This window comes from Notamacropus eugenii, chromosome 3, assembly GCF_028372415.1.
Source record: "Notamacropus eugenii isolate mMacEug1 chromosome 3, mMacEug1.pri_v2, whole genome shotgun sequence".
Taxonomy (NCBI): domain Eukaryota; kingdom Metazoa; phylum Chordata; class Mammalia; order Diprotodontia; family Macropodidae; genus Notamacropus; species Notamacropus eugenii.
In genome coordinates, this window is record NC_092874.1 from 179,651,738 (window position 1) to 179,671,921 (window position 20,184).

The window sequence follows — 20,184 nt, forward strand, 5'->3', positions numbered from 1 at the left end:
TTTGAGTTAATGGGATGGTTTTCTCAAATGCTGGTAAGGTATTATTACTCCCTGTGCTGCAATATTAATCTCCAGTCAGTTTTTCACACATAACTGATGTGTGAAAAACTCTACATGTTCAAAGATGCCTTAACAAACTGTCATGTGGAAACAGAAGCCTTAGTTATCAGTTGTGGGAAAAAAATATTTTTTTTCTCTGAAAACCCCATGGTACTCAAATATACAGCTTGCATATACGGAATAGTTAAGTATGTCTAACAGAAAAGGGCTAAATAGTTGGGTAAGACTCAGGAGAAAAAAAGATATAGATCATATTATACTAAGCACTAACATAGTTGGAAAGATTGCTATTAAATGTTAACTATATGCACTAGGTTTTCATCTTGACCTACTGTTGTTGCCTGAATTCTTCTCTCTTCATTCACTTTCCTCAAACAAAAGGTTGGGAAAAAATACTACCCCACCCCACTCCCAATATACACTTACCAATGGCAAGAGCACTAAATATATTTAGTGTTAATGGATTTCTGACCACCTGCTTTTTGTCAGTGGATTTGTGCCTAAACTTGGCTATGACACTTCAATTCTGTGGGTTTTGGTCCCCTTGTCTGTAAAAAGGAAGGCGAAGGCAGTGAAAACTAGATAATGTCTGTCTTCCTTTCTAGTTAAAAATCTAATGATCATAAATTTATATTCAGGAATATAAATTTTAACATATTTTGTAACAGAGAAAAACATTTGAGCAAGTTGAAGCAACACTTTTAGCAGATGCTATATAGAATTGTAGGATTCCAGAGCTGAAAGCAACCTTAGAAACTGAAGGCACATGTTATAATAAAACATGTTTCATAGTACTTGTCATCTTACATTGTGGAAGTTAACACAGGAAGAGTGCTATAAAAATAATTTCTCATTAAAATATAAAATGCAATATACAAAATAATGCTTTTTGCTTAAGAAAAATAATGAATACCACAATGTGCTTATGATCCAAGACCACTTGGTACTTTCTGTAATGGCTTTTGGGGTGATCCTAGGGCACAAATCAAAATTTAGCCTGAAAAACTACTGCAGAAATGTTGGATTAGAACAATTTCTATTGGATTCTATTATACTATATCCACGAATAAACTAAGCTGTTTACTTACATTTAAATGGCAACAATATTTTACCTTAGATGTGGACACATCTCTTGTAACATATATGCTTAGAGACAAAGTAAAGCAATTTAATTTCCTATGTTTCACACTATAACATCTGTAGGTAAAGAAAGCTAAGTTTCAGACCAATATGTATATAATATTATAGTCCTGGCAATAAGAACTTCCATATGCTTACTCTAACAGTTACACCAGCATATGGGATAGATATTAAACAAGTAGTACCTTTTTGGAGTACACATTCAAAACACCCTTTTTATATGCTGTTCAATTGTGTTGGTATCAAAAGCATTTCAAACATTAACAGAGTGAATGACACAGCTGAAATCTATATAATCAAGAGGGAGGTAGAAGAAAATGTGTATCTGTGATGATAATGAGATTCAGCTTCTTTTATTTTTAATACAGCTTTTTAGGAGCTTACAGATTAACAGTCTCTTGGGACAGAAACACAATGCAAACCCAACTATGGTTCACTGGAAAAACATTTACAACTGCTTTGTATCTCCATCATTAACAATATTTACTCAGGATTCCTTTGCTAGATCAGTAGGCTACAGTAACAAAGTCCGCATTCTTTGCCACTTAGGTATCTAACTCAACTTTATTCTTTACCTTATACTTAACTTTTCATTTATGGATCTCAGGAACATTTGGCAGAGACTACAGAGAAAAACCCCTTCTGTGCTATGTTTGATTCTGGGTTATATTTTTCTACATATTAAGGGTGTTTCAGAGGTTCTGTGGTTTTTTAGGGGTGAGTGGGAAAAGTTGTTTGGGCTTTTTTAGGTTATCTGCTGTGAAAATTAAAACATCCCTTTGGTTAGGGAGGGGATGTCTTATGATTTCATCAGGGTAGGGATTTCCTGGTTAGTAAACTCCCATTGTCAATGGAGATGTGTAGGCTATAATGAGAGCTGCCTAGAACATCAAAAGATTCTGTTTGTTATTTGCTAAAGTTTATAGAATCAGTTATGTGTCACAGATGGGACATGAACTCAGTTGGGAAGCTTCCCAACTCAAAAGTTGGGCCAGAGGCCACTATATCTCTCAAGGTATAACAAGGTACTTCAATCCTTTCAGTTATGTCTGACTTTTTCTTGGCAGAGATACTGGAGTGGTTTCCCATTTCCTTTTTCCATTCATCTTACAGATGAGGAAACTGAGGCAAACAGGGTTAAGGGACTTGACCAGAGAAACACAACTAACAATTGTCTGAGGCCACATCTGAACTCAGGAGGATGAGTCATACTGACTCTAGGCCCAGCACTCTAGCCACTGCTCCACAGAGTTATCCCAAAGCATAATAGGTGAAATTAAATTTCTTTTTACAAACTGAAAAATTCTTCCACATTTCATTACTTCTATCCAAATCAGCAAGAGAAAAATTACCAAATGACATTTAAGTATGGAATAACATAGCTGATATTATTTCACAGGAAAGTATAATTAAGAACTTGTATAGTCTATCTTGGAAGAAACAATTTTTCTTCTCTATTAGCAAAAAGAAATTCAACGAAGTGACCCCCAATCTAGAGGCTTTCCTGATACAAATTTCTAAGAGTCCTTAGATTATGTCATTGATTCCCTTGAGACCCATATAAGTTCTTTCAGGCTTTTTATATCATGCTTGCAAAATTTAAGTTAAACCTTCATGAGCACATAAAGTAATGTTCAACCTTTAGTTAAAATTATTAAGTGTATCATGTTTACAATGCAAATTAAGATAGTTTAGTAAATGTAGGTTGGTTGCATTATCTGAAAACATATAGCCTGGAAGCTATGGTCAGATCATGGTCTCATTTAAAAGTATCTTTCCAAGAATTTTCCAAATTTACCACAATAAGAAATATATTTTTCAAATAATGACAACCCAGAAGTTTAACATACAATATGGCTATAGAGACCATTATCAAAGCACCTTTTCAACCATATCACTTGAAGTCACAGTGACATAAAGCCAAGAGTTGTAAAAATGTCACAATATTTCCCTCAACCCCTGATTTCAACCTGTCTGTTTCTGTTAACTTGTCTTTTATGGTATCTCTCATCGATCACTTCCTTTAGATTCCATGGCTGCTGCATTCATTATCATTATATCACACCTGGGCTAATACAAGAGCCTGTCTTTTGACTCCAAATTTCATTCTTCAATCTAGATACCACACACTCAAAACAATCTCTTTAAAACATTTATTTCAGCAAGTCACTTACCTGTCCAAAAATTTTAATTGTTCTAGTCTTAGAGATGAAGTCTAATCCTTTAGCCCATCAGTCAAGACTCTCTACAATCTGGTTTCAACCTATCCTTTATTTAAAGTGAAGGGAACCCACTATTACCAAAAAGCAGTCCTTTTGAACAGGATGAGTTATTATTTCTGTCATATTGAGCCTAAATCTACCACTTTATGAATTCTCCCCATTGTTCCTCTTTCTGCCATCTAACGGCTGAGGAAAACAAGTCTAATCCTTCAACATGACAATCCTTCATATATTTGAAGACAACTATAAGGTTCTTTTCCCAGGTAAAAATCCCCATAATGATGGTTATATTGTATGGGCTGTCACCATTCTTGATCCCCCTAGTCAGTTGCCAGACTTTTTTCTTTCCTAAAATGAGGCATCCAGAACTGGATAGGTTATTTCTAAAATGCTTCGACCAGGGGACACCAGTGATACTATCAAAGTGCTCTTGACACTGTCTCTTCCAGCGCGGGCTTGGATTGCATCAGCTCTATCATTGTTGCTATATGGCACTGCTGACAATATCTAAAGCATTGTCCCTCAACATAGGAGGCAAAACAGACAGATGATTCTTTTAAAATCAAAAGTTTTCAAACTGAAGTTGACAGACTGCCAGCATTCTATAAGTCACATTTTCAAATAAAGTATAGCTCTTCCTATGGATATTATGGGCAAGAGTGAATGGGGTTTTAGAAGAATATTTTTGTATTAACTGTCTTTACCACGTTACCTAAGCATAGTAGTAGCTCCCTTGTGGACACCAGTGTGCCAGTTTGCGCAAAAGTTGGAGAATGCTGCCGTTTCTCCTCCTCCTCCCCTTTTTCTACACTCACTATGGTCCCCTCCTTACACGTGGGTGCTCTGTCCAACTGTTTTTCTGCTCTGGCCAAAAACTAAGGGTTTGCCCCCCAAGATGAATAGTTTTGTGATTGTAAATTGGGCCATCTTTTGTCTGAACTCTTATCTAGTCCTTAGTCATTGAATAGGTACTGTGATAGACAAACTGAGACCTGGGAAATACCTTAATTTAGAAAGGCCAAGATCACCCACTGCATCTTGGGCCATTGTCAGTTGTCTTGATTTTTTCTCTTACTACTGGATCATCACCAGTTGTCTTGACCTATGTCTTGCCACTGGACTCCAATGACTGTGAAGGAGAGAGTGAGGCTGAAGATTTTGCTCAGCCCTGCCTCACTTAAATCCAATTCGTAGGTAAGTCAAGACATCATCCTCAAGATATCACTCTTTTAATGTTATTGATCCTCTTAAAAAAGGAAAGATAAATGGCTATTGAATAGGTTAATTTCAATTTAATTCAATTTGATGAACACTTAGTAAATACTGCTAAAGTACTAGATATCATGTTAAATGTGAGTAATAACAATAATAAAAACTAGCACATAGCACTTTGAGGTTTGCCAAGTGTTTTATTCTCATTCGACCTCACAGCAAACCCTGGAACTGGGTGATGCGGTTATCCCTGTTTTACAGAAGAAGAACTAAAGCAGAGAGATCAAGTGACTTGCCTGGGGTCATACAGCAAGTAACTGTCTGAGGCTGAATTTGAACTCTGGTTTCCCTGACTCCAGGTCCAGAGCTCTCTATTCAGTCTACCACCTAGCTGCTCTATCTGTTTTATACTCTTAAAGAACTTATTTCTACTGCAGGGAAACAGGAATACATAGAAGATGCAAAATGTATTCAAAGAAAAGACAAGGTAATTTGAGGGAAGGTCTGGTAGGCAGTGGCACCTGAGCTGGGCTCTGAATGGGAGCTGAGGATCCAAAGGGGTGTAAGGAAGGATGGAAGGGATTCAAGGGACAAGGAAAAGATTACATAGAGGCATGATGGAGGGAGGTGGAATGTTGTGTATATATAAGGAGCAACAAGAACTCATTGTACTTTTAATTCCCAGTACCTAGTACAGTGTAGGTGCTTAACAAATACTTGATTGAAACAGAGGAATGTTAGCTGCAAGAACGCAAGTGCCAGACTGAATGCTAAGTGTTAGGGATGCAAAGAGAAACAAAAAAGAGGGAGTGCTCTACCCTCACAGAACTCACATTTGAATGATTGATACATACAACATACTAATAACTATTTGTCTACACATATATACAGAATAGAAGGGATGTCATCTTAGGAGGAAGACAATGGAAAAGGCAGGGAGTAGGAAAAGCCTCTTGCAGAAGGTGGGATTTGACCAGAGTATTGAAAGAAGGCAGGCAGCCATGGTGAAAAAAGAAAGACTATTCCAGGCATGGGGAATAGCCATTAAAAAGGCATAACATTAAGAGATGGAATGTAGTGTGAGAGAAAACAGAAAGAAGGAAATTTTGCTGGATCATAAAGAAGACTGAAAAGAATTGGTCAGACAGCTAGAAGGGGAATCAGTGGACAGTTAAGTACTGAAAACCTACAGAGAAGAATATCTGGGAGAAAAAAGTGAATGATCAGCAGAGGTTGCCGAGAGGTTAAGAAAGTTGAGGATCGAGAAAAGACCATGATATCTGGCAGTTAAGAGGTTGCAGATCCAAAAGGGAGCCACTTAATCTTTTTAAAGACAGCAGTGTCCTTGTCACAATTGTGCTTAAGGAATATCAATTTGGCAGCTATATAAAGAATGGATTGGAGAAGGCAAAGAATGAAAGCCAAGAGACCAATTAGGAGATGATTGACAGGGTTCAGGTGAGAAGTAAGGAGGACTGGGGGCTGACTGGATGCAGGTGTTGAGGGAGAAGAGTCAAAGATGAATCTGGGTTGTGAACCTAGGTGAATGGAAAGATAGTGTTACCCTTGAGAACAATAGAGTAAGGAAGGAGGGGTTTAGGGAGAAAGGTGAGTCCAGGTTTGGACTTGCTGGCTGACATGTCTATGGAACATTTGCTTAAATCTATCACTCCTGTTCTAAGATTAGAAAAAAAGTTTATAAGGGAAGCTCTACAACCTCACAAAGTTTGAAAATGATGGTTATAGACAATAGGTTTCCTTCTGCCTTTCCTAAATGCAATAATATTCGTTTGGGTAAAAAAGACCTGAACAACTTGGAAAAGCAAAGTATTCTCAGTCTGGTTTATCTAGTTTAGAATCATGCTATAATCATCTATCTAGAAATATATTATAAAACTTAAGAATTAAAATTATGCACGATGACACTGTAAATAGTAACACATTTAAAAACCACTACATAAATACCAGGGAACATAAAACAGAGACCAGGGTATAGGCCCTACAAAAAATACTGGCATTTTGTTAAATTAATGTGGAAAAAAAACCTTGACTTCTTGAGATAAACTCCTCATAGTGAGCTCAATAATACTGTTAAAAGGAAGTTGAAGCAAAAATAAACATTAACTGATTTTTGAGTTTTTCAAACTACAAACATCAAATCACTAGTAAGAGCATTAAGAAGATCCTGTGATTTAAGGGAAAGGTAAGGACATACTTTTTCTTTAACCTTTGGATGAGGATTCTTTCTTTATAATCACCAAAGAACCTTGAATAGTGGTGACAGATCACCAGAGGCATTTAGTAGATATTGGCAAACTGGTTGATTCGTCCCCTCCATAGATGTTACTCTATCACTTTGTGTTAAGTGAGATATCATGGACCATTTTCCCAGTGTCAGATCTGTAACACAAATTCTTCTGAATTTGAGCCCAATGTATTTTCCACTGTACACAAAGCCTTTAGGGAGAACTCAGTAAAAAAGACATTATAAAATCTTCATTAGCACTTTAGTATACTAAATAAGGCAGAATTCCCTGTACCTCTATGCTCTAGGTCTGTGTTTAGGTTGTAGGTAGACCCACATATCAAAAATTTGAGTACTGTACAAAAATCCTCCCCCCAAATTCTATTCTGGTGCCTCATCTGGGTGCGGTGGAGATAGTCTTCATTTCAGAGATATCAACTTCATTTCAAACCATGGCCTTCCCTCCCACTCCTCCAGCCAAAAAGCTATCAGAGGCAACCAGGTAGTACAGGACCTACAGTCAGGAAGACCTGAGTTCAAATACAGCCTTAACAAATGCTTGCTGACTGGATTTCTTTTTCAATACAGTTCTCATCAACCCTGTCCCATCCCATGGAAGTCCTGCATTGTAACAAATGTATAGTCAAGAAAAAAACAAAAGAGCAATGTACTGGCCTTTCTGCTACTTCATCACCATTTGAAGTAACTTCAGGTTCTTGGACTAGAGCATCTGGATTTAGATCCCAGCTCATAACTTTCAAGTTATGAGAACACAGGCAAATGATTCTCATCTTCTACTTCTGAACCTCGGTTTTCCTCTCTATATGACAGAGATAATAACACTTACATTACCTAGCTGACAGGGTTTTCTGGTAACATGTTTCATGAACTATATAAAGTACTATGTAAATGATATTATTTTAAAAGATATTTAACAACATTCTACCGTAAATATTTTAAAATTTAAGACAAAAATTAGGCTAAGGAAATCAACCAAACTGAGCTTAATTTTTTCAAAATCTTATTTCTTGAAGCAAGCTGCTAATATTTCTATCTCTACTCATTTCTGCCTCTCTCTTTTTCCTTGGGATTCTTGGTCCCTTCTCAATAGCTGCCTTGTGATAGACTGGCTTTATGTGGGTTGCTCTATCTAGTACTGAGTTCCCAATCACTTGACGCATTTAAAGAGACTGCATGATTGCCTTTAGTATGTGTTCTGGTAGGCTCCCTATTTGAGACTGGAGAGACAAAATGAAGTCTAAAGTCCTTTCCAAAGGGATAACTATCATTTAGTTCTAACGCTATAGAAAATGGATTTGGCCATTGTTTCCCTAATGGACATCTAACCAGAAAGAAAGGTAATTTACAGTCAATTACACAGTACTCAAGGGGAAATTAGCCCTGAATCATAAGATACAACATCTGTAGACCCTCAAATTAATTGGCAATGTTTATTAGCAGCACATCATTCAAAGTTATAAAGGAATATGAACACTTGCAAAATAAGCCAAATGTAGTTGTACTTTCCACAAATGTCATGTAATTAGCCAAATGCAATAAACCATAAAAATACTCAAGAGAGATTCCCAATACTATTAAGAATTATGCATTACTTTCTAGTAAGTTACACTGTCAGCTGTATTATCAATATCTAACTAAAGTTTTGGCTGGTTTATCTAATTTTCTAAATTTCCTTTTACTTTAGAAACATAAGCATCCTAAGGTAGATTAAATTGGTCAGAACTTCTGATTTCATTAGTGTAAGAAAACACTTGTATGAAAACTCTCTTCACTATGCTATGGAATAGAAGTTTGCTTATCTTTTATAGTTTTATAAGTGATTGAGATATTGAGAGGACAAGTAGCTTTTCCATGGTCAGATAACTAGTATACACCCAAAACATGATTTAAACTTAGATTTTCCCAAGGGGTCTAGCTCCACACATAGCGGTTTCTCATAAATTAATAGAATACAATATTCCTGAAGTCAACCTCTTTAAATTAAGATTTCTACCAAACTCAAATGATCAATATTAAAAAAAAAAAAGCTTAATGACAGTTATTTGTTTTCTCCTCCATTAGAAAGTGAGAACTTGGAGGACTGGAGCTGATTTCTACTTTCTTTGTATAACCAGAGCTCAGCACTGTTAAGTGATTGCTTAATAAATGGTATAAGACTGAGACTGGGGTTCTTTGTTTTACTTAATACATTTTAATAACTGTATTTCAATACAATTGGTTTCCTATATATTATATAATATTTCCTATATTATATGTCCTATATATTTTTATGCATTTAAAAATATAATTTTGAAAAGGGGTCCATAAGTTTCACCAGATTTTTGAAGGGGGCCCTGGCACACAAAAAAGATTAAGAATCACTCCTTCAGGGAATTTGTAGAAGTGGAAAGTGAAAGTGTATTTGGAATCAAAAGACGTTTCTGCAGTCCAATATTTCCATTCTCAGCAAAGGAGGATGACAACACTTTCTCTCACTTGGTTACTGTTAAGAGCCTAAGTTCCTGGGGGAGACAGTATTGCACCAAGGAAAGGGTACGGAACATGGAGTCACAAAAGATGAATTCACATGTTAACTCACTCAAGAGCCACAAGTGAGTCAATATATGTAAAACACTTGGTCCTATATAAAGCACAAAATGATGATAATAGTAGTGGTGACGGTCAAAATCCATTTCACAGATACACAATAAATTATCAATGGCTTATTCTCTAGAGTCTATATAAAGTACAATTTTTCTTTTAAAAAAGCAGTAATACCCCAAATCCTTCAAATACACTAACTATATAAATAACATGTGTTATTTATGTGTATATGTATTACATACTATTATTTCATTCATATCATAAACATATAATATGTATATTACAATGCTGCAGGTATAACATGTATACCATATCACATATTACATGTAATTATACATGCAAATATATAATTATTGCATTGCAAAAATAATATGCATGTTATATATAATAACTGTATATAATATATGCACATATATAAAACACACAAGTTAATTCTTTTGAGAAACTATATATTTATTCCAAGGATGACGCTAATGCTCAAATGTCTTTGGATGCTCTCCTTTGGAATTACTGCCAGAGTCAGCTCATGAATCACATGAAACAGTCTCATCAGTTTATTATCACACCTCTTTTCTGACCAAAAATAGTATTACCAATTTTATCACTCACATAATTTACTGGTTTAAAAAAAAAAAAGTACACCTTTGAAGAAGGAAAGAATACAGTACCACTAAGAATGGGCCCACAGTTCTGAGAGTACTTTGAACATATAATACAGCTATTGTTGTTGAATTATGTCCAACTCTTCATGATCCCATTTGGGGTTTTCTTAAGCCAAGATACTAGAGTGGTTTGCCATTTTCTTCTCCAGCTCATTTTGCTGATGAAGAAGTGAGGCAAACAGGTTTAAGTGACTTGCCCACATTCATTCAGTTATTAAGTGTCTGGGACTGAACTTGAAATCAAGTCTTCCTGACTGTAGGCCCTAAGGTCTATTCACTGAACCACCTGACTGATTGATTGACTGAAGAAAAACTAATCTTTATCTTACATGATAAGGTATATAAGTAGAAAGCAAGATTCTCCCCCCCCCCCCCGCTTTTTTTTTTGTTGTTGCTTTTTTGTCTATTTCCTTACCTCTTGTATTTCTTAGCTGTATATATATTTTTTAAAAGTACAAGATCACCTCTTCTCTCACTGCCACCCCTACCCCAACCAAACTCTGGAAACAGTTTAGCAGTCACTTTTGCAGTAGGGACTGGTTTGTTTTCAAATGAAAATCAAATTGACTTTTCTTTTTTCTAATGCAGATAGTTGGAGATTTATTATTTCCCCTTTCTCAAAAGAAGATAATTTCTTTCATGGTTAATTCTTTGATAAAAGAAGAACCTAGTCTCCTTACTTTCCTTATTTCCCCTATAGTAGTGGATAAAGTAGGAGAGGAATGGAGTTAAAGGGAAATTGTGTATCCCACTCAGAGAAAAGATTCAGATGAGGTTTTGTCCTTGCTTGGTAAGAAAGTGGATCCTCAAAACTAAATATGAAGATTGTGAATCATGATGCTCACAAGACTGGAATGGCATGATATGAGGGATCTGCTGGATGTCTTATCTAATTATCCCACATAGAAATGTTCCAGAAAAATCTCTAAATATATTTTACATTCAGCTCAGATCTAGATTTCTCCAAATGTAGGTAATGAGGTCCTGACTCCCACTGCACTCAAGATAGCAATATACATGAATAGAAAAACTTTTATTTCACCCCACAGAATATGCAGAAGATGCAAGGGATTCATAGGAGGAGCCCATTAATGGATTTTGAAACACATAAAGCAGTTGAATAGCTCTTTGCCTCTACCTATTATCTTTTCTTTTCTCCCCTGTGAACATGTGCTGTTCTTATCCTACCCACCTCACCCCTGCAAGCAGATGTTAAGTTTTTTGAGCGGGATTGTTTAAGCTACGTACCAAGCATAGTACTTTGCATATAGTAAGCACTTAATACTCATTTCTAGAACTGAGTCTCTGATATGTGGTCTCCTGCTTTTTACATAACTTTCATCAAGATGTCATTCAAGGTTATATCATTATTAAAGAAACTGGTACATCTTTGATTGTATATTAAACTTTGGGAGGAAAAACAAGATGGGAGAAGAGAGAAGAGGACCAAGAGGAGGAGTGGATTCATATGTCCAAAGAGACTTAATTAAATGAAAGTTATCTAGGAGTCATCACTCCAACCAGGAAATTTTGCAGTGGAAAGTACAGCACAAGGATATATCAAAAGAATGAATCTGAATGTTAAGATTGATATCTGCTTTCAAATCAAATCCAATAATAATAAACTTTAGAGAAACTGTCCAAATTATTTTCTTGTGTATCAAATACCACTCCAATGGACCATTATTACTTGAGGCATGTGGAAATTTTTTCTTATTTGGAGAGTTTTGGTAAATGATATTTGACCTCTAATTTATTCAATGACTTCCTATTTTGCTCGAATAGAGTATTCTATATAAAAAATAATTTATTTTATATCCCGCAGTTTTCTTTAGAGAAAAAAAACAAAGCTACTGCTTACTATATTTACCAGTTTCAATGAGAGGTCATAAATACAGTATTAGAATTTAGAAGAAAGGCTAGTATAGACATAGACCATAAGTTATTAGTCAGAATTCCTGACATTGAAACTTATGTAATTGTGTGCTATTGAAATTCAGTGTCACAGCTTTATTTCTTATTTCCCCAGAGATTACACTAACTAACACTTTACAAGTGCTATTGATATGTCCTAGAATAAGCTGTAGAAAAAACATCTAAATTAAAAAACCAACACCCATTTTCCATTGAATCTTATACTGAAATGAACTGATCCCTGATGGCAGTTTCTTGGTGGGAATAAATCACCTTTTCTACAGAGGACTGACCAGTGAATGTATAAGAGCAACCAACTGTTTTTACCATCTGTCAGGTAGTTGTGTTGATAGAAGCTGTTAAGAGGCTAAACCAACTTTACCAAGCACTATAAACGCATGTGTGTGGTTCTAGAGCAGTCTTGCTATGCTTATAGGAATGGCATCCTTTACAAGTGAATGAAAATGGAAAACAACCTAATGTTCAGTTAGACCACAATGAAGCTGAGGTTAATTATAAAAACAGAAACACCTCTGTTATCTACCAAGCATAAAATAAATGCCAGCAATTTCCTTCTTTCAAGTAGTTTGACAAGAGCTTTAATCTGAATCCATTAATAATACTTTTTGACCAATGCCAAGCAACTACATTGGAAAAAAAAAAGAATTTTCCTGTCAACGTGAAAACTGCTGACTCAATGATAAGCTGTTAGTAAACTAGAAAACCATCTTTTAGGAGATAAATTGCAACCAGTCAGGAAATATAAACTATATGTAATGATAAGGATGGCTTTAAATAGTCTACCATTACAACTATTTTTTTCCATACTTAGCAATTTCACAGTGCACATAACTATCAGTATGGAAACCCTCTTCAACAAGTCAATAACTCACCTGTAATTTAGAAACTTAAAAAGTTGCCTGGGACACTGAAAGGTTAATTGATTTGTGGAGGGTCAAATTTGGGGTTTTCTTGACAAAGATATTGGAGTGGTTTTCCATTTCCTTCTCCAGTTCATTTTACAAATGAGGAAACCAGGGCAAACAGAGTCACACAACTAGTGAATGTCTTAGGGCAGATTGGAACTCAGGAAGATGGGTCGTCTTGACTCCAGGCCCAGGAATCTATCCACTGTACCACCTAGCTGTTATATAAACAGTATAGCTAAAGGAAATGACAAATTTTTAATAATGACTTCTAATGGATACAACTGAAAACAAAAAGAGAATTCTAGTGTATTTATGATATAATTGTACTTTGTTGATGATAACATTCCAGGCAGTAACATTTTTCAGATGTCACTAGAACTCCTCAGCTCAGACCCCGAATAGTATTATGTAATGAAATGGAAATGCATTTAATAGTTGCTTACTATCGTCAAGTACTCTGCCAGGATCTGGAATTGTAAATGCCAATCAGGTATCCTTAGTGTGCACTGCAGGAAAGGGGACAAAATTATGGTATCTGAATAAGGAGTCCAGGGTGGAACTACTGTGGGGAAGGTATTGAACCTGGTACCCTAAATTGGTCCAAAGCCCAGGGGCTTGCATTAATGTGGTCGTTGAGTGAGTAGGATTTGGGTGGGACAAATTATTATCTCATTAAATCTCCTATCTATTTTGTATTCCAAGATATTTGTAGAGTCCAAATAGAAGGACAAGACTTCTTCCCCAACAAGGAGTTGGTACAGTCTTCCACATGCTGTTTACAGATGACATTGTGCCAGACCATCAAATCTCAGAATACCACAGACCCACCTACAGGAAATCCATGACTATGCCAAAGAAATCTGCCTATGACATGTAGCCCAATGTGTTAGTCAGTCTGTCAAAATGCCTATCTTGAATAGGCTGTGGGGATGGAAAATAAGCTAGGTCCATTCTTCTCCCAGCCTTTTTGACTTCCTCCAGATTGCCTCTTCTACTGCTGGCTTATCCTAGAACCTCCCTCAGGACCTGGGGACTCCTCACCCAGGACCAATCTACCTCCCCCAGGACCACCCACCATGGAATGTCCCTCTGCAAGGTCTGTCTCTCTTCTCCCATTGATAAGTCCCTCCTAAGTCTCTACTCCAGGGAGAGGACCAGGCTCATGGATTATCATTTTCCCAAATCCCTGTTTGTTACAACCTCTGGACTTCAGAAGTGTGATTCCCAGTAGTTATTTCATCTCTTCCCCTACCCCACCACTTTTCAGCCCCACTTTGTCTCCATCAGACTCCTTGGAGTCACAGACTGTCTTTCTTGGTATCCCCAGCACAATGGCTAACACACAATAAGAATTTCATAAATGCTTCCTTCCTTCTAGAATTCAATCAAAGGAATAAAGTGGGCTAGACCACATCCTTAGGGGGTCCTTTTAGTCCTTTTAATGACCCTAAGTTGCTCTTAGATACACCCTCCCATTTTTTTGAATACTAATGTTTTCCCTGTGACTTTATGACTATGAATCATACAGCATCACAACTTAAGAATTAAAACTGTAGGTGACCCATAAGACAATAGAGGGACTACTGGTGTCCATGTAAGTAGCCTGAGGTATATGACCCATCATGAATTTTTTGCAGTAAATGGCATAAAATATCTTATTCTGGAAACAAGTGATTGAAAAAGGAAGTAGGCTGGTCATGTTGCAAATGCAAAAGATAATAGATGTAGAACCAGGTGTTGTACTGGTACCAAGAGATGGAGAGAGCTCCCGGTGAAGCCCTATGAGGCTTTACTGCCCCTTTCTCTCTCCTACCTTCCTCCTCCTTTCTCTGCCTTCCCTCACCTCCTACCCTTTCTTGTTCCACTGACTTTTCCTGCTTCTTTTACTCTTCTGGATAATTATGGCACAAAGTAGACAAGAATCTCACCTCAAAAAATGAGTAGTTTGTAAGTTTTTCCACTGAAGGGAGTACTTTGATGACAGCACAGAACTAAGTGTGGGTATTATCTTCCTGCTTAATGAAAGCAAGAACCATGTCATATCTTTATATGTCCTTAAACATAATAAAATTTAAATAATAAAAATATGTCCTTAAATATAACTGTGACTTAAAAATTGAACATGCCTCCTTGAATATCAGTAACATTTATATATCATGTATATATATATACATCAGTACATGTTTACTAGGATAGAAGATAGAGTAGGGAAGGAAAATATCAAGATATGGTAAAGGACTATATGAGAAGAAGAAGAAGTATAAATCATGTCCATATCTATTCACTACAACAAAAAGGTGCTAAGCACCACAAAGTAGCTTTTTCATTTTTATTTTTTTTAATAATAAACATTTCATTTAGGAAGACTTGAGTTCAAATGCAACCTCACATATCTACTAACATTTACTGGCTACGTGCAACTAGACAAGTCACTGCTTCAGCTTATTCTATAAAATGGGCACAATGGCACCTACCTCTGAGGGTTGTTGAGAGGATCAAATGAGAAAATTATTGTAAAATGCTTAGCACAGTGTGGGGCACATTATTATTAGTCATTATTAATTATTTCACTTATCCATAAAAAGGCAATTGTGACTAAGTAGAAAAAATGCTGGATTTGTAGAAGAGAATCCTGGGTTGGAATTTTAGATGAGACGCTTGCCACCTACGTGACAATGGGAAAACGGAAAAATGGAAATCTTTTCCGTACATATAAATTAGGGAGAGACAGAACCCACTCTCTGCCAAAGGTTGCCCTTTCCTCCAAACATAAGTTAGCCTAACTTCCCTGAAAGGCAACAAAGCTCTCCTTAGGACTTGACTGACCCAGAGAACCTCTTTGACACAGCTTCTGGATAAGACTGTGGCTTCCCGTCACCTAAGGATGATAAAAAAAGGCCTACCCACTTGAGTCAGGCCTTTTAGACTTGTTCCTAACTGCATGAATCATAACACCTTACTCTGCAGACTCAACGTATTTCTTTATAGAGATAAGGAGCTCTGTCCACCCAAGTTAAACTATGGAGAATCTTCCCTTATATGCTTAAGTAAGCCTCCTTTTGTTAAATGCCGAATAACCAAGGAGTGCTTTATTTCTATCCAGCCCTGAACTTAAATCTACAAGGCATCAATCAGGGTCATGCCCATCCCTAACAATGAACCTCACAAAGTTGTAAGAAAAATATTCTGTAAACTTATAATGTGCTATATAAATGTGAATGGTTTACTTTAATTCTCAAATATTTGCCTCTGTGATGAAGGGGAAAGTATATATTCAGATGTTCCAAACATTAGAGAAAACTCATTTTAAAGTATATTTTCATGTCCCATTTGGTTTAATATTTTGATTAGATTTGTTGAACTAATCCTTTCTTCTCTTTCAGAAACATTATAAGAGATGAGTGAAAGAAGGAATGTTTTTAAGAAAAATAGATGATATAAAGACAATATATTAATAAAAGTCTTGAGGTAGCTATTTGGTAGAGTGGATAGAGCACTGGCCCTGTCAGGAAAACCTGAGTTCAAATCCAGCATCAGAAACTGACTAGCTGTGTGACCCTGGGCAAGTCTCTTAACCCTGATTGCCCCCAAAATTAAAATAAATAAATGAAAATTTTAAAAGTGCATTTATATGTGAAAGAACACAAGCAGGCTATCATCTAGAGTTAAATTCTAACATGTTCACTCTTCGTATCTTGATTGAATTAATTACATCAGGTCAACACAGCTCATCAGTTGCTTAATCCGTATACTGTTTTGAAGGGAGTAGAGTGGGGTAGAGAAAAAACAGGAAGAGAGGAAGAACTTGTTACTCCTTCAACTTTCAAAAAAACCTTTTACTGATGAAATAAAAGTTAAGCTCTTTAGGGAAAATGTTCCATTTAAGATTGATTTTCTAAGAAGAATCAGTTAAACCTCAAAGGACCTGATTGTGCAATATTAACTCTAGGAAAACTCCTACTGTTTCCAGTGGGAATTTTTCTGCAGAACAGCTGAATCAGATTCTCATTTCTATATAAAAGCAAAGTCTTGTGGGAGGTGGGGTAGAGTTAGGAAGGGGTGGAGAGGTGGAGGCTACTAGCAGGCTCTGTTATCCAAAGCAAAAAATTACGTATGACAGTATATTACTAGATAGACTAATTTAATTACTTGCATAGCTATGACATCTGGATTTCAAGAAGGATCCTAATAAATGCAAGACCAATTAACTCACTATTTCATGGTCCTTCTCTATTCTAACTCACATTGGAAACCACATTAAGATTCCTAAAGACATTCTTATTTTTTAAATCAATAGAGGTATTATTCTTCAGTTTCATCTTCCTGGGTCCTCTGGAATACCTTCAGAATACTGATCACCACCTAACCCCACAGTACTCTTTGTGACTTAAGACTTCCAGAATACCATTCTTAACTGTTTTACCTCTTGCCTCTCTGGGTTTTCCTACAGCAGGAGTTTTTAACCTGAAGTCCGCGAACTAGGAAATTTTTTTTAATTTGATAACTGTATCTGAATAACTATTTTCCTTTATAATGCTACGTCTCCTCAGTCTTCATCCCTTATGCTTCTCTCTATAAAAATAGCCATTTTCACCCATCCATGTATGGCATACAAAAATTTATTAAACTTCTCAACCTTGTATCTCAGTTCATTCCAATGGAGAACTTTACCTAAGAAATCTTATGGTCAGGGGGTGGAGCCAAGATGGTGGAGTAGAAAGATGCACATACTCTAGTGTTTCCCCCACGGTCCACAAAATACCTGTAAAAAATGTCTCTCAGCAAATTCTAGAGCAGCAGAAGACACAGAACAACAAAGTAAAAGAGATTTCCAGCCAAAGGTAACCTAGAAGACCAACAGGAAAGGTCCATCTCGAGGGATGCTGAGCTGAGCAGAGCCTAGCCCTGTCCATGTGGCACTGGGAGGAACAGGACCTGAACAGACCTCCAGGCAGAATTCCCAGCAGGGAGGGTCCCAGATCCCTCAACCCACAAGTGATAAAGAAAGCTCCAAAGGTCAGTGTGGGAGGGTTTTCCTAGCTGGGAGAGAGGCGAACTGGGTTTCCCCAGCACTGGCCCCAGGCGGCGGCAGCAGCAGTGGCAGCGGCGGCGGGGGTGGTGGTGGTGGTGGCGGTGGCAGCAGCAGCAGCAGGCTGCTACACAGAAGCAGCCTGGGTCCATTGTCCAGCTCAGCTTAAAGCCTCTGGTGGTAGGAAGCAGCTGATCTAAACCTCAGCCCTGAGTGATGGCCCGCCCCCACCCAAAGCCCAGGGGAACTGAGCAGCTGAGTCTAATCTCTTGACAAAGGATTCAAAAGTCAAGTAACTGGCTGGGAAAATGCCCAAAAAAGGGAAAAAAATAAGACCATAGAAGGTTTCTTGGTAAACAGGTGTCTCCTCCCATCTTTTCAGATGAGGAAGAACAAGGCATACGGTCACAGGAAGTCAAGGATTCTACCTCCAGTACCTCCAAAATGAATATGAAATGGGCCTAGGCCATAGATGAGCTTAAAAATCATATCAGCAGCCTGCTGAAGGAGAACCAAAAATATGCTGAGGAAAATAACACCTTGAAAAAGAGGCTAACTCAATTGGAAAAAGAAGTCCAAAAAACCAATGAGGAAAAGGAGGCTTTAAAAAGCAAAATTAGACAAATGGAAAAGAAGGTTCAAAAGCTCACTGAACAAAATAGTTCTCTGAAAGAGAGAATTGAGTTCATGAAAATGAATGACTATGAGATAAACCAAACAGAAAACAAAACCAAAAGTTTGAAAAAATAGAAGATAATGTGAAACATCTCACTGGAAAAACAACTGACCTGGAAAATAGATCTAGGACAGACAATTTAAAAATTATAGGACTACCTGAAAGCCACAATCAAAAACAGCACTTTAGACATTATCTTCCATGAACCAGGAAACTCAGTATGATACTTACTAACTTATTTTGTGCACTGGGTTGTTCAGGAATCACAGATTAGTGTCAAGAGACTTTAAAAGATCATTTGGAGCAGATCCCTGTCTTTAAGTAAGTAAAAACAGATTTATTTTCACTTGAGATGTGGCAACAGAGTGATGAAGTTAATTTTGCGTAAAATCTCCCACATCTACATTCCTCTTCATTGTCTTGCCAAGACTTTCTTAATATAGGCCCCCCTCAATCACTTGTAACCTCTTATTCAATGGGAAAATTCTCACCTCTGGAACCATTCAATTCCAATCCATCCTCACCAGCCAATGCCAAGTTTTCTTTTCCATACAACACATTGATCATGATACCTAATTTCTCTGCCTTTACATAAAATAAAGTATTTTTATGCATTAAACTAAGAATCAGAAACCCTTAAATAGTCATTTTGTCTTGGTCATCTTATATAGGCTTCAGGTACCTCATATAAAATGATAGAGATCTTTTGCTATTTTAATAGTCTCAGCTAGGAAGTGATGAAGTAGATACACTGAGACAAGAGTAGAGAAGAAGGGAAGGGAAGGATGTGAGATATTTGGGAAACAGAATTAACAAGACTTTGGCAGCTGTTTGGATATAGGAGAGGTAAAGAAGAATAAACAGTAGAAGATGACCACTGGCTTGTGAAAACAACAGAAGCAGGAAGTTTGGAGGATTTGGGGGAAATCTCAAAAAGGTCTTCTATTCTGTACATGCTAAGGCTGAGACAGGCAGAAACATCCAGCCAATAGTTAGAGATCTGGTACTGCAGTTCAAAGCAAGATTAGGGTTAGAAATGTAAGTCATCTACATGAAGAAGTCTGACCTTTGGAATCTGAGGAGGTCATCAAGAGAATCAATGTATAATAAGAGAGCAAAGACAGAGTGCTGGTGAAGGATTAGGGCACGAGTGATGATGCATCAAAGAAGATTTAGATCAGTCAGATCAGTAGGAAGAGAACAGAGCAGTACTACAAGTGAACACCCAGGAAGGAGAGTATTCAGAAGGAGAGGATGTATAATAGCAAAGTGGATGAAGAGCTCAAGAATTAGAAGGACTAAGAAAAGTCCTTTACATTTAGCAATAAACAGATGATTAGTGGTCTTGGATAAAGAGTAGTTTTAACTGAGTGGTGGGACTGGTTACCAGGGGTTGAGAAGTGAGTGGGATATAGGGAGGTATAAGCAATTGCTATAGTCAACTTCTTCTAAAAGTATGACTAAAAGGGTCAAGAGACAGAGAAAAACAGC

The 20,184-nt window shown here is 36.9% G+C and overlaps 1 protein-coding gene across 5 annotated transcripts in view; it reads right to left on the reverse strand.

Moving 5' to 3' along the window:
- RASSF8 (Ras association domain family member 8) overlaps window positions 1–20,184 on the reverse strand; it is a 110,300-nt gene that overhangs the window by 45,187 nt on the left and 44,929 nt on the right. For 2 of the 5 annotated variants that reach the window (XM_072653458.1, XM_072653455.1), the window contains one exon: window positions 7,555–7,699. The exons of the other annotated variants lie outside the window; for them this stretch is intronic. The gene's annotated coding sequence lies outside the window, so the exon portion shown is untranslated. The remainder of the gene's footprint in view (window positions 1–7,554; window positions 7,700–20,184) is intronic. 5 annotated transcript variants of the gene reach the window in all.